This window comes from Condylura cristata, unplaced genomic scaffold (assembly GCF_000260355.1).
Source record: "Condylura cristata isolate star-nosed mole 26May11 unplaced genomic scaffold, ConCri1.0 scaffold00019, whole genome shotgun sequence".
NCBI lineage: Eukaryota > Metazoa > Chordata > Mammalia > Eulipotyphla > Talpidae > Condylura > Condylura cristata.
Window position 1 is genome coordinate 745,233 of NW_004567120.1, and position 12,516 is coordinate 757,748.

At 40.2% G+C, this 12,516-nt stretch overlaps 1 pseudogene; it reads left to right on the plus strand.

The window, feature by feature from the left end:
- The first annotated feature begins 5,621 nt into the window (after positions 1-5,621).
- LOC101629090 lies at positions 5,622-6,567 on the plus strand (annotated as a pseudogene).
- The last annotated feature ends 5,949 nt before the right edge of the window (positions 6,568-12,516 follow it).

Below are 12,516 nucleotides of genomic sequence, written 5' to 3' on the forward strand. Positions count from 1 at the left end.
CCCAGCGCCCGCGCCCGCCGCGGCCGAGAGCGTGGGCCCCCGGGAACGTGCTCTAACTCCACGCTGATTTTCCAAACCCCGCAGGCGCGCTTTCAGTTTTCCCCGCTTGCTGCGCGCGCAGGACGCTGAGGGGCCGTGTCGTCTGCCCTGCTGGTTTTAGGAACCGACGGAACTTAAGCCCTAAAGGGAAAGAGCGCGTCTGTGTTCAGGGGTCGCAAGGTCAGGGTCTCCACAGCCCTTTCTACCCTTGACTCAAAAGTTCAGATTAAACACCTCACTCTGAACCACACTAAATCAGAGACGTCACCCTGGGGTACTTTATTCCTCGAAACTGGAGGAAGGAGGCTCTGGGTGAACTGAGGGAATCGAGCGCCCCGGGGGGCTGTGCCAGAGGCGGCCTGGCCCCGCGCGAGCCCGATGGGATTATATAACCACTTTGCAAAGCGCGGTCGTGCGCACGCAGGTCACCAGAATGGGGTGACTAACACTTGGCCGGCGGGAAGGGGGACGGTGGTGAGGAGAGAAGGGGAGGCTAGAAAACACGTCCACGGGTCCCGCGGGCAGCGGGCTGCTCCCCTTTCCAGCGTCCCCAGCGTCCTCAACTTCCGGCACCAGGGCCTTTGTTCCCGACATTTGCTGACCCGGCCCCAGCCACCCCCGCTTATCTGAACCCCTCACCCCACTTCCCACCCCTACTTCCCTCCCCCCCCACCCCGCCCTCACAAAGCTCTCCTCTTTGCGGGCAGTAAGAGAATTAGACCGATTGACCATTCATGTTTTCCAACTCTGAGTCACCTACCTAGGCCACAACGATTTTGCATTTTCATTTAACTTTTTATTTCTGGAAAGCTTGTCTCTCCTCTTATATCCCTCATTTCCAACCCCCATGCCACCCGCCGCCCAAATTAGCATAAAGCCAGACACCTAGGAGTTGACTAGCAAATATTTGGTAATGATGATGGAGAGAATGTTCAAAAACTCAGGGCTAGGACTTTAAGGTTCAAGGGCCAGTCAGTGATAGGGACACAGAGGGATACTTTTAGAATGGCCAAGCAAATAGTTTCCATTGCAGGGTACTAGCAACGTGAATGTGTGGGTGTCCAATAACTGGTCACTTCTAGCTCAGTGTTGGGGCGGGGTGGCGTGTGGGGTGAGAAAAACATCTTGCCTGGGGAAGCTGCTTCATTTTGGGGAAAATAGCCCTGCAGCGCCCCTGCTCTGTCCTTAACTCGCTGACACTTTCCTTCAGCCTGTAGCCTCAAAAGGGCTTTCCTCACCCGTATTCCCTCCAAGCCACTTTTTGTTCACCTTGCCATCATTTCAAAATGTCTCTTAAAATATTAAAGTAGTATGTGCTCACTAAAGGAAACTTGCAAAGTATAGAAAAGTAAAATAAATCACCCTTAATTTTTTCACACAGAGAAACACCTGTTAATATTTTTCTATTTTTTTTAAATTCTTTCTATCCATGGGGATTACAATTGAGATAGAAAAAGGCACAAAATGATGTAAAAATAAACTATTATATTATTTAAAAAATTCTTTCTCCTCCCCCACCATAATTTAGAAAGATGACTAGATCAGGATTGTCTGAGGTAGGGTGTCACCAAGAACAGAAACTAATCGGCTACTAAGAGACCTTGCTGCTTGCCATTACTTAGGTGCTTTCAATCTCAATCCAGGCGGGGCCTTGAGTCCTGCAGGCTCAGACACTTGATCTCTGTGTCCCAGAACTAGTGGACCTAAAAAGGCTGGCTCATGTCCATTACTTCAAGAGAAACAGATGTATGAAAACTAAGATGCTGGTTGATAATGAACAATAGTACTGTGACAGATCATTTTGGCTTGACCACCACATTATCTCCCTTCATAATACGTAGACCTTACTCCACAAAGTGTTATTTTATACAATAACTGTGAAAGAGATTAACCCCATTTTAGAAATAGAGAAACTAAGGCACACCAGTCTGTTCTGTTCATGTTGGCAGTCACAGGGTTTCCCTTTTCTATGCTTCGGTGACTCACTGACACCTTCATTTTTTTTTTTTTTTTTAAAAAAAGAGAACAATGTGTAGGATCTAAGGAAAAACCAGAGTATGAGACCTTTGTTTTTAGATATGTCGAAGATACCAACCAAACTACTACTGGTCTGGAAGCCATTATATTTCTTCAAGGTGATTTACCCATTTGAGATGTTGTACATCAATTTTATGGTTTAACTCACAAATATTTCCAAGGTCCTGGGGCTACTTTATCTTTGTTTTCTTATATCACCTGGGAGTTTCAATCATACTAAATTGAAAAAAAATCCAAAAATTTATAATTTCACATACATAAGTATTTTCCAGTTTTATATTTTTATGTTAAAGTCTACATTAGTTTTCTCCTTTGTAGGTGGTATACAGTCACTTAGCTATTCTTTTTTTTTAAAAGATTTATTTATTTGCGCATACAGAACTGGGGTACAGGCCAGAGATAAAGGGGCAGCGAGAGGCTTCACCAGAGACAGAGTGGGGAGCAGAACAGGCAGATCGACGAAGTACACTGCTGAGGGGAGCAGCAGGCAGGTCAGAAGAGGTCTGCCACGCCATGTGGTCACCTCCGGGGCAGGTGGGAATTGAACTCATGCGGAAGTGGCTTTAGCTTCCCAGTGCTGTGCTTTTAACCCGCTGCACCACCAGGGAGGGCCAGCTATTCTTTTAGTATTAATTAATAATAAATCTTTTATTAAACTTCTTTTTTACATTTAAGTATTTTACTTTAAATTTTCATACAAAAAAATGGAGTTACAAACCAAGCTACCAAAATCGTTGATTTATAATTGCCCATTTACCTTTAATAGAAATATTTATCACTTCATAAAAACTTGAGTTTCTCCTTAGCATTCTTTCAACTCAACCTGAAGGACACGCTTTAGCACTTCTTGTTGGGAAAGTCTAATGGCTATGAACCCCCTCAACTTTCATTTATGAAGACATATTTTATGTTTTCCTCAGTTTTGAAGATTAGTTTTTCTAAATATAGATTTCTAGACTTATACTTTGAAATATTTATTTATTTATTAAAGATTTATTTATTTATTCATACAGAACTGGAGTTCAGGCCAGAGATGTGGAGGGTGTGAGGATTCACCAGAGACAGAGCAGGGAGCAGAACAGGCAGATCTACGAGGGGAGCAGCGGGCGGGTCAGGAGAGGTCTGCCACGCCATATGGAGCTCCTCCGGGGCAGGCGGGAATCGAACTCATGCGGAAGTGACTTAAGCTTCTTAGTGCTGTGCTTTAACCTGCTGCACCACCAGGGAGGGCCCTGAAATATTTATTTTTTTTAAAGATTTATTTATTTATACAGAGCTGGGGTACAGGCCAGAGATGCGGAGGGTGAGAGGAGCCACCAGAGACAGAGTGGGGAGCAGAACAGGCAGATCAACGCAGCACACTGCTGAGGGGAGCAGCGGGTGGGTCAGGAGAGGTCTGCCACGCCATGTGGATCTCCTCCCGGGCAGGCGGAAATCGAACTCATGTGGAAGTGGCTTTAGCTTCTTAGTGCAGTACTTTAACCCGCTGCGCCACCAGGGAGGGCCCGAAATCTTTATTTATAATTGAGGTAATATTTGGATACCCCTATCAGGTGTCACCACCATAATGTACCCACCACCAAATCACCACAGTGCATCATGCTTCTTTCTTTATTCTTCTCCCCAACCTTTCCCAATTTTGGATGCTTCAGTACTATAGTCAGCTTTCAAGAGTTAATTTTTAAATTTGTCTTTATCTGACTCTTATTTAGTTACTCAATATTCCACATATTAGTGACACCATCCAGTATTCCTCTTTCTCTTTCTGACTTACTTAACTTAGCATGATCCCTTCCAGCTCCATCCATGTTACAGCAAATGGCATGAGTTTTTCTTTTTTGGTCTCTGAATAATATTCCATTGTGTATACATTTTCTTGATCCACTCATCTGTTCTGGGACCACATAGGGTGCTTCCATAATTTAGCTATTGTAAAATAAATAGTGCTGCTATGAACACAGAAGTGCAGATTTCCTTACAAATTAGTGTTTTGAATTTTTTGAACAGATGCCTAGGAGTGGAATTACAGAGCTGATCCATTTTCAATGTTTTGAGATGCCTCCATTCTACTTTTGATAAGTGCTGGACTAGTCTACATTCCCACCAGCAGTGCAGGAGGGTTTCCTTTTCCCCATATCCTCTCCAAACCAACACTTGTTATTTTTGGTGTTTCTGATATGGGCCATTCTCATCGGTGTGTGGTGGTATGTCCTGTGGTCTTGATTTAGATTTCCCTGATAAGTGATAGTGAGCATTCTTTCATGTGCCCATTTTTTTTAAAAGATTTATTTATACATACAGAACTGGGGTACAGGCCAGAGGTACAGGGCGGTGAGAGAATTCACCAGAGACAGAGTGGGGAGCAGAACAGGCAGACAGACAAAGTACACTGCTGAGGGGAGCAGCGGGCGGGTCCAGAGAGGTCTGCCTCACCATGTGGATCACCTCCTGGGCAGGCAGGAATCGAACTCATGCTGCAGTGGCTTTAGCTTCTTAGTGCTGTGCTTTAACCCACTGCACCACCAGGGAGGGCCCATGTGCCCATTTTTTGACTGAGTTATTTGTTTTGTTTTTGTAGAGTTGTGTGCCTCTATTGGCATACTCAGAAAATAATCAGAATAAAAGACAGTAACAGTTGGCTTGACAAAAACCACGAGCAAGAAAATACACCAAACATGAATGGAAAAAATATCTTATGATGGATTTTTAAGATATACACAAGATATTGTTAAAGTAATGGAGCTCCAGGAAATCACTGACAGCCTAGAGAACAGAGCCAGATGAAAAGGTGCCTGGCTGTCCTCACCAGCTTGATGGCAAAGCTGAAGGTCTGGCCACTGCTAGAAAACATCTCCATCTCACCAAATCTGAAGAAATGAATACAAAACTGTAACAAGGAATTAGTGAAGTCATGGCCCAAAGGAAATACATGGAAGAGAGAATCACTACTCCAGAAAAAAGCTCCCTTGACAGCATAAAGCCACTTCTGTGCATGACCTCAGCAATAAACTTGAAAACAATAAATTTGACTTTGAGGAAAGCAGAGGTGCCCCAGATCTGGAACCTCAGAGAAAAAAGAGTATCAAGTCTTTATTTGCCACCTGTTTGGCAAGAAAGTAAAGGGCACGCCTGGACGTGCTGGCTAGATCATTGGGAGGAGCTGGTGTTTTAGAGACAGAAAATTTGTTTCAAGATGCCTTGGGACTCAGCAAATTGTGTCAATAGGTTGAAAACACATCTAAACTTCAAAAAACATTAGCTATAAAGGAAGCCCAGAGAAGAAGTTTACCTTTTGTGAAATAAGATGGATTACCTGTTACTTGGCTGGAATTCTGTGTTCAGACGCCTACTTGGTATGTTGCTGATTGCTAAGCAAGTGTGAAAAGCCAGACTAGCATGTCCTGCCTGTCAAAAACTGAGATGCAACATGATATCTGCATCAGCAACCCTCTGCACAGGCTGAAACTAAAGCTAGTGATTCAAGAATCATGTCCCTGAGGAGTGCCTGAATCCCTCCCACATCAATCATCTTCAGGTAGAGGCAGATGAACTCTAAGTGACTCAGCAGTGAGTGGCTCCCCATCCTGGCGCTCTGCAGTACTGCAGCCACTTCATGGAGTGCTTTGTTGAGTGCTTGGCAGAGAAAGCTCGCTCAGGGCAACTGAAAATGGTTGAGAGTCTTCACAGAAACAGTTTCCAGTGTGGAATTATGTGAGCCAGTCTAGGTAAAAGGAATTTGGAGCCAGTAGGATAAGAGTTGCCCCAAGTCCTGTTTGAATAGGTGGACTAAATAAGGACTGGGAGGCTTGTCCAATTTGGCCTACCATACTGCTAGACAAAAGTGTTAGATACCAATTACTATCTCACAATTTCCTGGTGGGAGAAGACCGAGAGCCCCCATGTGCAGTTGGAATATGCCCTGTGTGTGCATCCCCAGGCACAGCCCACCCCAGAACACCTTATGATGCTGCTCTCCTCCACCCTTCTTCATGAACCTACCCATCATATATCTCTTCCTAACTCCTTTCTTGGAAGAAGCTAAATCATCCTTTTCAGCACTGGTTCCCTCATCTGTGAGTCCCTAATAAAGCCTTGCCTGGCTCACTAAACCTAGTGCTCTCTGGGGAATTCTTTGCCTAGAGAGCAAAGGACCCACTCTTTTGGAACTACAACACCTGCAAAGGTTAAATTGTGGCCAAAAAGACCTGGAAAGAGAGACCAAAGTCAGAATGAAATAAAAAGAAATTTTAAAATTGTTTGGAGGAATGATAGAATTATTCACTGGATGTTATGATTGGTATTAAAAATATGCAGCCAATCTTATAGAGAACGGCAGTAATGGTACACATATATCCTTAGACAAAGCTTTCTATTTCAGGGCACTGGCACTCTTGCTACATATTCCTGTGCAGAATGCACAAGCTTGTGCTGTCCTGGAAACACAATTTATTAACCTTTTGGTCAGGGACTGAGAGGCGGTTCAAAAGATGATGGTGCCTTAGGGGAGTACCTACTTGGAGAAAATAGTTTAGACTCAAGGACATTCATGGTATAGTTGCTGGGCCAACAGAGATTCTCCTTGAACCCTTCTGGATAAATTTCTGTCCTCATTCTATGCAGTCAAAGAAAATGCAGCTGGACAGCCATGTATCAGGAATACAGAGGTTGGATTCTGCTACCGTCAGCATTTACTTCTACTGAACCCTCCTCCTATTGATTACCCACAGTATTTTTCCAGATGGTCTGCAGCATTTTGAATGCAACAAAGACTGCATTTTAGAATTCAGTGGAATCTTTAACCTGCTAACACTTGTTATATGGACCTTAGCATAGTTTATTACAGTGTTAATTTGCTGAAATGTTCATGAATACCACAGAGAAAGTATTTTAAAACTTAATTTTTCTTATATCCTGTAAACTTATAACTTAGTTTTCCATGTATATCCTTTCAAATCAACTAGTTCCCTTATATAATTTTAGTTTTTCAAATGTATGTGGTGCTTATATGTATAAGTTCTGTAAGGCTTTTGTATATTATGCATTTTTCTAATTACCAATGTTTAATTTTTTTTTTACAACCAGAAAATTCTTTGATAAAAAATTGTTAGAAAAGCACCCACAGGAAAAAAATATATGAGTATATTTTAAATCAATGTTTAATTTGTTAATAATAAAACATGGAAGAGAAAGGATTTTAATGTATTTGTAAAACCATCATGATATAGTACATTATCATTTACAAATGTAATTCTACGACAGTCATTTTGAAAGAAGCTGGCTTAATTTCAAGAAACCATTTTTATATTTTAATGACTGACCTTAATGAGACTTTTTCTAGAAAGAAATGTTTTATTCTGCAGTTCGCGTAGATTTAGAACATCTGTAGTTAAATACCAGCCTCTAATAAAAGATGAAATGAAAAGGACTATCAGAACACTATTAAAATCTCCTAGAACTGGTTAACACGGTGTAACTGGTTAACATAGCCTTAACTCTGTTGGACCTGGATAATTCATCTACAGTGGCTCGCAGAAGCTATGAGCTTGGAATAATTCTCATGTGGAAAAGAAAGCCTTGAGTGGGAGAATTAGGGCCACCCACAATCTGTGTCTTCTTTCCTGGCTCTCTTCCTTGGAAACAGGGCTGGAAGTAATATACTCTTACGGAAAAGACACAGGTGTAAGAACAGGAAGGCACAAGATCCTGAAAATAATGTAGTGATCTCTAGCAAAGAATTTGTTTAAACATATGTACATTTGTAAATATGTTTAAGGATTGGACTTTGTTGTTCACTTTTAGATTTGGATGATAAAGCCATTACAAATTGTAGAAGCAGTAAATATAACTTTTACTTTTTAAATGGCATAATAAAAACCAAGAGCAAAGAAAGACACAAGTAGATATGTCTGTTGCATCCAGAACATTAATAGAAAAAATATTCAAGTTTCCCTCTTCTTCTTTTTTTTTTTAAGATTTATTTATTCATACAGAGTACAGGCCAGAGATGCGGAGGGTGAGAGGATTCACCAGAGACAGAGTGGGGAGCAGAATAGGCGGATAGACGAAGTACACTGCTGAGGGGAGCAGCAGGTGGGTCAGGAGAGGTCTGCCACGCCATGTGGTCACCTCCGGGGCCAGCAGGGATCAAACTCATGCAGAAGTTGCTTAAGCTTCTTAGTGCAGAGCTTTAACCCACTGCTCCACCAGGGAGGGCCTCCCTCTTCTTCTTAAACACTTCTATGTGGTACAACTAGAAATGTTGAATTGCAGCTTGGGGGAGAGGCTGGGGTTGGAGGAAGAAACTAGGCTTCTGCTGAAAAGTAGTAAGAAAAGCCATGATCCTGTGAGGAAAAATAAAAATAAAAAGCATGAGGGCAGAAAATTGGAGGAAATAAGGCAAGAGTGCCTTTGAAATAAAATGTCATCTTAGCAGACATTTAGTGACTATGGATCTGGTAGGAAATTAGACAGTGTATAAAGAAACGTGTATGTTTGGGTAAAGCAATAGCAAAGGAAAATATTGTGATGTCCTCTCCCTCAATTTTTCTTCATTTTCTTCCTTTCCCCTATCCTGCTTCTCTTTCTTCCTCCCTCCTTACTCTTACATTTTGCCATCTATCCATTCACTCAAAACTCCATCCATCTTTTCCACCTATGTAGCCATCCAGCACTGGTTTGGGAATAAAAATATAAGTAAGCTCTAGATCCTGTCTTAAAGAAGTTCACAGTCTGGGTATAAGGAGGTATGTGAAACAAATAAAGAGCTGTTTATATCAATTACTCACAAGCTAAAAATCACTGGGAACACACTTGTGCATTTGTACAAAGTTGGATTTACTTTACAAGAGAATGCACACCGTGGGTAATTCTGGAACATCTCAATAATAAGGTTTTAGCAAGGATTTATAAGATTTGGACAAAGTAAAATCTGCTTTGGCTTGGATGTTGTTAGGAAGTAGGAGCAATTCTATTATTGGGCATTTAATAAGTCTTATCTATATAGAAAGAAAAAATAACCTATGCCTAGAACTACAATTAGTAAAGAAGCAGCAGCCACTAGCATTGGCTGAAAGAGGGGAATGTTGTCTTTTGGTGCTTTTGCAGTTACCTTAGGAAATAGTCTTGTTTCTTATGTCTCATGTCACCACAGTCACATATGTTAAGGTTGCCTGATGTTAGAGCTCTGTGAGATTGTTTAGCTTTGTGGGCTAGTTGCAAATGTTAGTTCCTGACAACATCAACTTCTAGAAATTTCAGATCAGTACCTGGGTATTAGGAGTTGCTTTTCTCTTTCTCAATTTTCCCTATTTGACAAGAAAATATAAAGTCAAACCTCAGGACATTAATCCATAATACCTCTGCTGATAGTTTGTTAATCAACATCAGAAAGATGTTCAGAGATCACAATATGTAGTTAGACCAGACTGTTCTGTCTGTTAGGATGAGATATTGAATGACTTGATCTGTGGAATGATGTCTGCAGGTAAGATTCTTGAGGCTACGATGGTATACATTGGCCAATTGCAACACAGGCAGTTAACAGAAAAGAAATGATAATTAGAATTTGCAACGGATTCTAAAGCCTGAGGACATAGATCATAAAATTTAGCAATGAAAGCATATCCCAGAATCCAGTTGAGTGGATTTTAGAGATCCAGGTGTTTATTTTCCTTTTACCCTAGGCGCAGAATGTTGACTTCTCCTAAACATTTATATAGTTGCAGCAAGAAGTATTTACTGTAACAAGGATTCTCCTTTGGATGACTAAGAGAAAATAAATGGCTATGTAATTGTCCGTGACAAAAACTAGCTAATACGTATAGAGAAGTTTTGGGGTTTTCAGAGTAAAAGTTATGTCATTTATTACTTCTGCAAGGGTCAGAAAAATGTTTTGAACTAACTTTTCAGTTGCGTTATTTCTGCTGTGGGAATTTAGATTGCAAAAGAGGCAGGCAGCTGTTGAGAGTTCTAAGTGACTTGTGCTCACCTCATTTTAAAGGTTTCTAGGTTTGTTTGTGTTTCTTCAAGACAACATAGATAAGTAATAGTTTCAAAGATCTCAAAGTCTCTAACAATTAACCTGATACAGAAACAATGTGGCATCCTCTTTGGGTACAGTCTTTATTGGGATTATAATTATTAATTGGCACAATAGGAATGAACCAGTTATTTGTCCTTTGGGGTAAGCAATTTCCTTGAATTGAATTACATAGTTCCTGTGAAGCAGTCAGTGTCTCTGAAGAGAACATATATTTATTACCAATATAATTTACCTATCATCCCTAGGCTTTTCTGATAAGGTTGCAAGACTCCATCAGGATTGTGTTAATTAAAAGTCAGTTCATTTTCTTTTTACGAAACTGAAGTTTGTAGAGGAAAACTTAACTATCAAAAAGGACCTGTAAAAGGAAATATACCTTTTGAACTGTTGAAAGGAATAGCTATTAAATTTTGGTCATTACCCATATGTGTCCTTCTAAAATTTCCCCAGTTTCAATGTTTTCATCATTTTTATGATGATGAACATTGAATGCTGGAGTGAGGTCTCATAAAACAGTTTTCACTAGGGCCACAATATATTCAAAGGAAACAGTAGGCAGTTGTCCCTGCATAGCCAGTGTGGAGAAGTCCTCTCTTTGTACCAAACAGACCACAGTTCAAATAAAAAAAAAAAAAGCCATTTTTGCTCCACCTTGAAATAACTCTATCAAATAGTATATAGCTAAATGAATTTGTAAAAAGAATCGAATTCCAGTCTATTTTATCTACTTTTGCATAAACTCAGGATAGAGTAACAAGTAGATTTTGTTTCTTTTGTAAAATTCAAATAATGTTGAGTTTCTTCAACCTTCAGTCTAAGGTTGACCTCTCCATATTCATCCTCTCCAGACCTTGGGAGCCATGCCACTGGTGAGTCAGAATAGACTCCACCTGCAACATCTGTTCCTTTAGGTAGATGTCCTCTTATTAAGATTCTCAATGCTTTTCTCCCTGCGGTCTTCAAAACTGCAAACAAAAGTAAGCTGCCCACTCTCCTGAGTGGTCTCTGGAACCCTACAGACAAGGTGGCAGGCAATCAGGCAAGGAGTGATTCAGATTTCTGGGAAATTTTTTTGTAAGTATAAGGCAAAAAAAGACTCAATTACCCAACAGTGAACAGTGACAAATTAAGATATCAAAACTCCAACTAGGTTCTGTCAGAACAATGTCAAATGAATTAAACCCTTCCAATCTTCTTATTTATTAATTCCAAAAGTAATCATTTTTACTCCACCAAACCTTCTTAACTAATTATTTCAATTCCACATTTGGAATATTGAACATTCAAAAACCTTTATTTTTACCAACTCCCATTTTACTCAATATTTTAAAACTTAGGCAATTCACCTCAGCTGCGGCTTTTATGCAGCATGTACACAACACAAATGACACTCATGAAAAGAAAAAATACACTCAGTAGCACAACATTATATATATACATGTGTCAACCCAGGCCATTACACTTCCAGTATTTCTGAGCTCAAATTTCTATAGGCACTGCCTACATTAATTGGTATACTCTAGAGACCAGAATAATTATATACAAGGATGTCGATATGGACATTGTATGGACATATGGACATAGACAGGGCCTTTAGATTTTCTTTTTTAATTTTCATTTAACCCATGTGGTATATCTTATGACACTTCAATTTCACTCATAATTGTAAAGACACAGAGTTTTCCTCTCTGCTTCTAGGGGACAAACTTTGGTTTTATAAAGTTAGACTCTATTCACAAATGCATGATCAAATAACAATTTTTTATCACATTAACGTAGCCAAACTCTTTGTTCACCTAAGCCATACATGTACCTGAAACAAACAGCTACATAAAGGCAAAAGGAGAAAATCAAATATAAGCCTACATAAAAAAAGTCACAAGACAAACATTATAAAAACCAAAATTTAGAAACCAAAATCAAAGCCTAGTTTTTGTTTTCTTTCTTTCTTTCTTTTATGGAGTGAAAATTGAAGCCCCAAAGCTGGAGAATGTTCTTAGCAGAGGTCACATGTTTTCAGATACCATCCTACACACCTTAGACAATGGAAGGAGAAAAAAAGGTCAGTTATAACAGTTACAGGGACAGCTCATAGCCTTATTCATACTCTCATGGTCTCCGGTATCACCAGGAAGTTAATCCTAAGGTATCCTGCAACAGAACCTGAAAGAAAAATGTTTTAAGTTTTTACCTTTTTCTTAAATATCTCAAGTCTTCAGCATGGTCACAAGACCAATGAGTTTTGGTCTCAATTATCACCTGGGGCTTGAGTCATTCCAGAGTTTTATGCCCGCAGTGTTTTCCCTATTTATCTCTCTATATATATTTACATCATTCATTTTTGTGCAGTTTGCTTTCTCCTCTCAGATTTACTCCCCATAAAATTTCCACCACAAAGT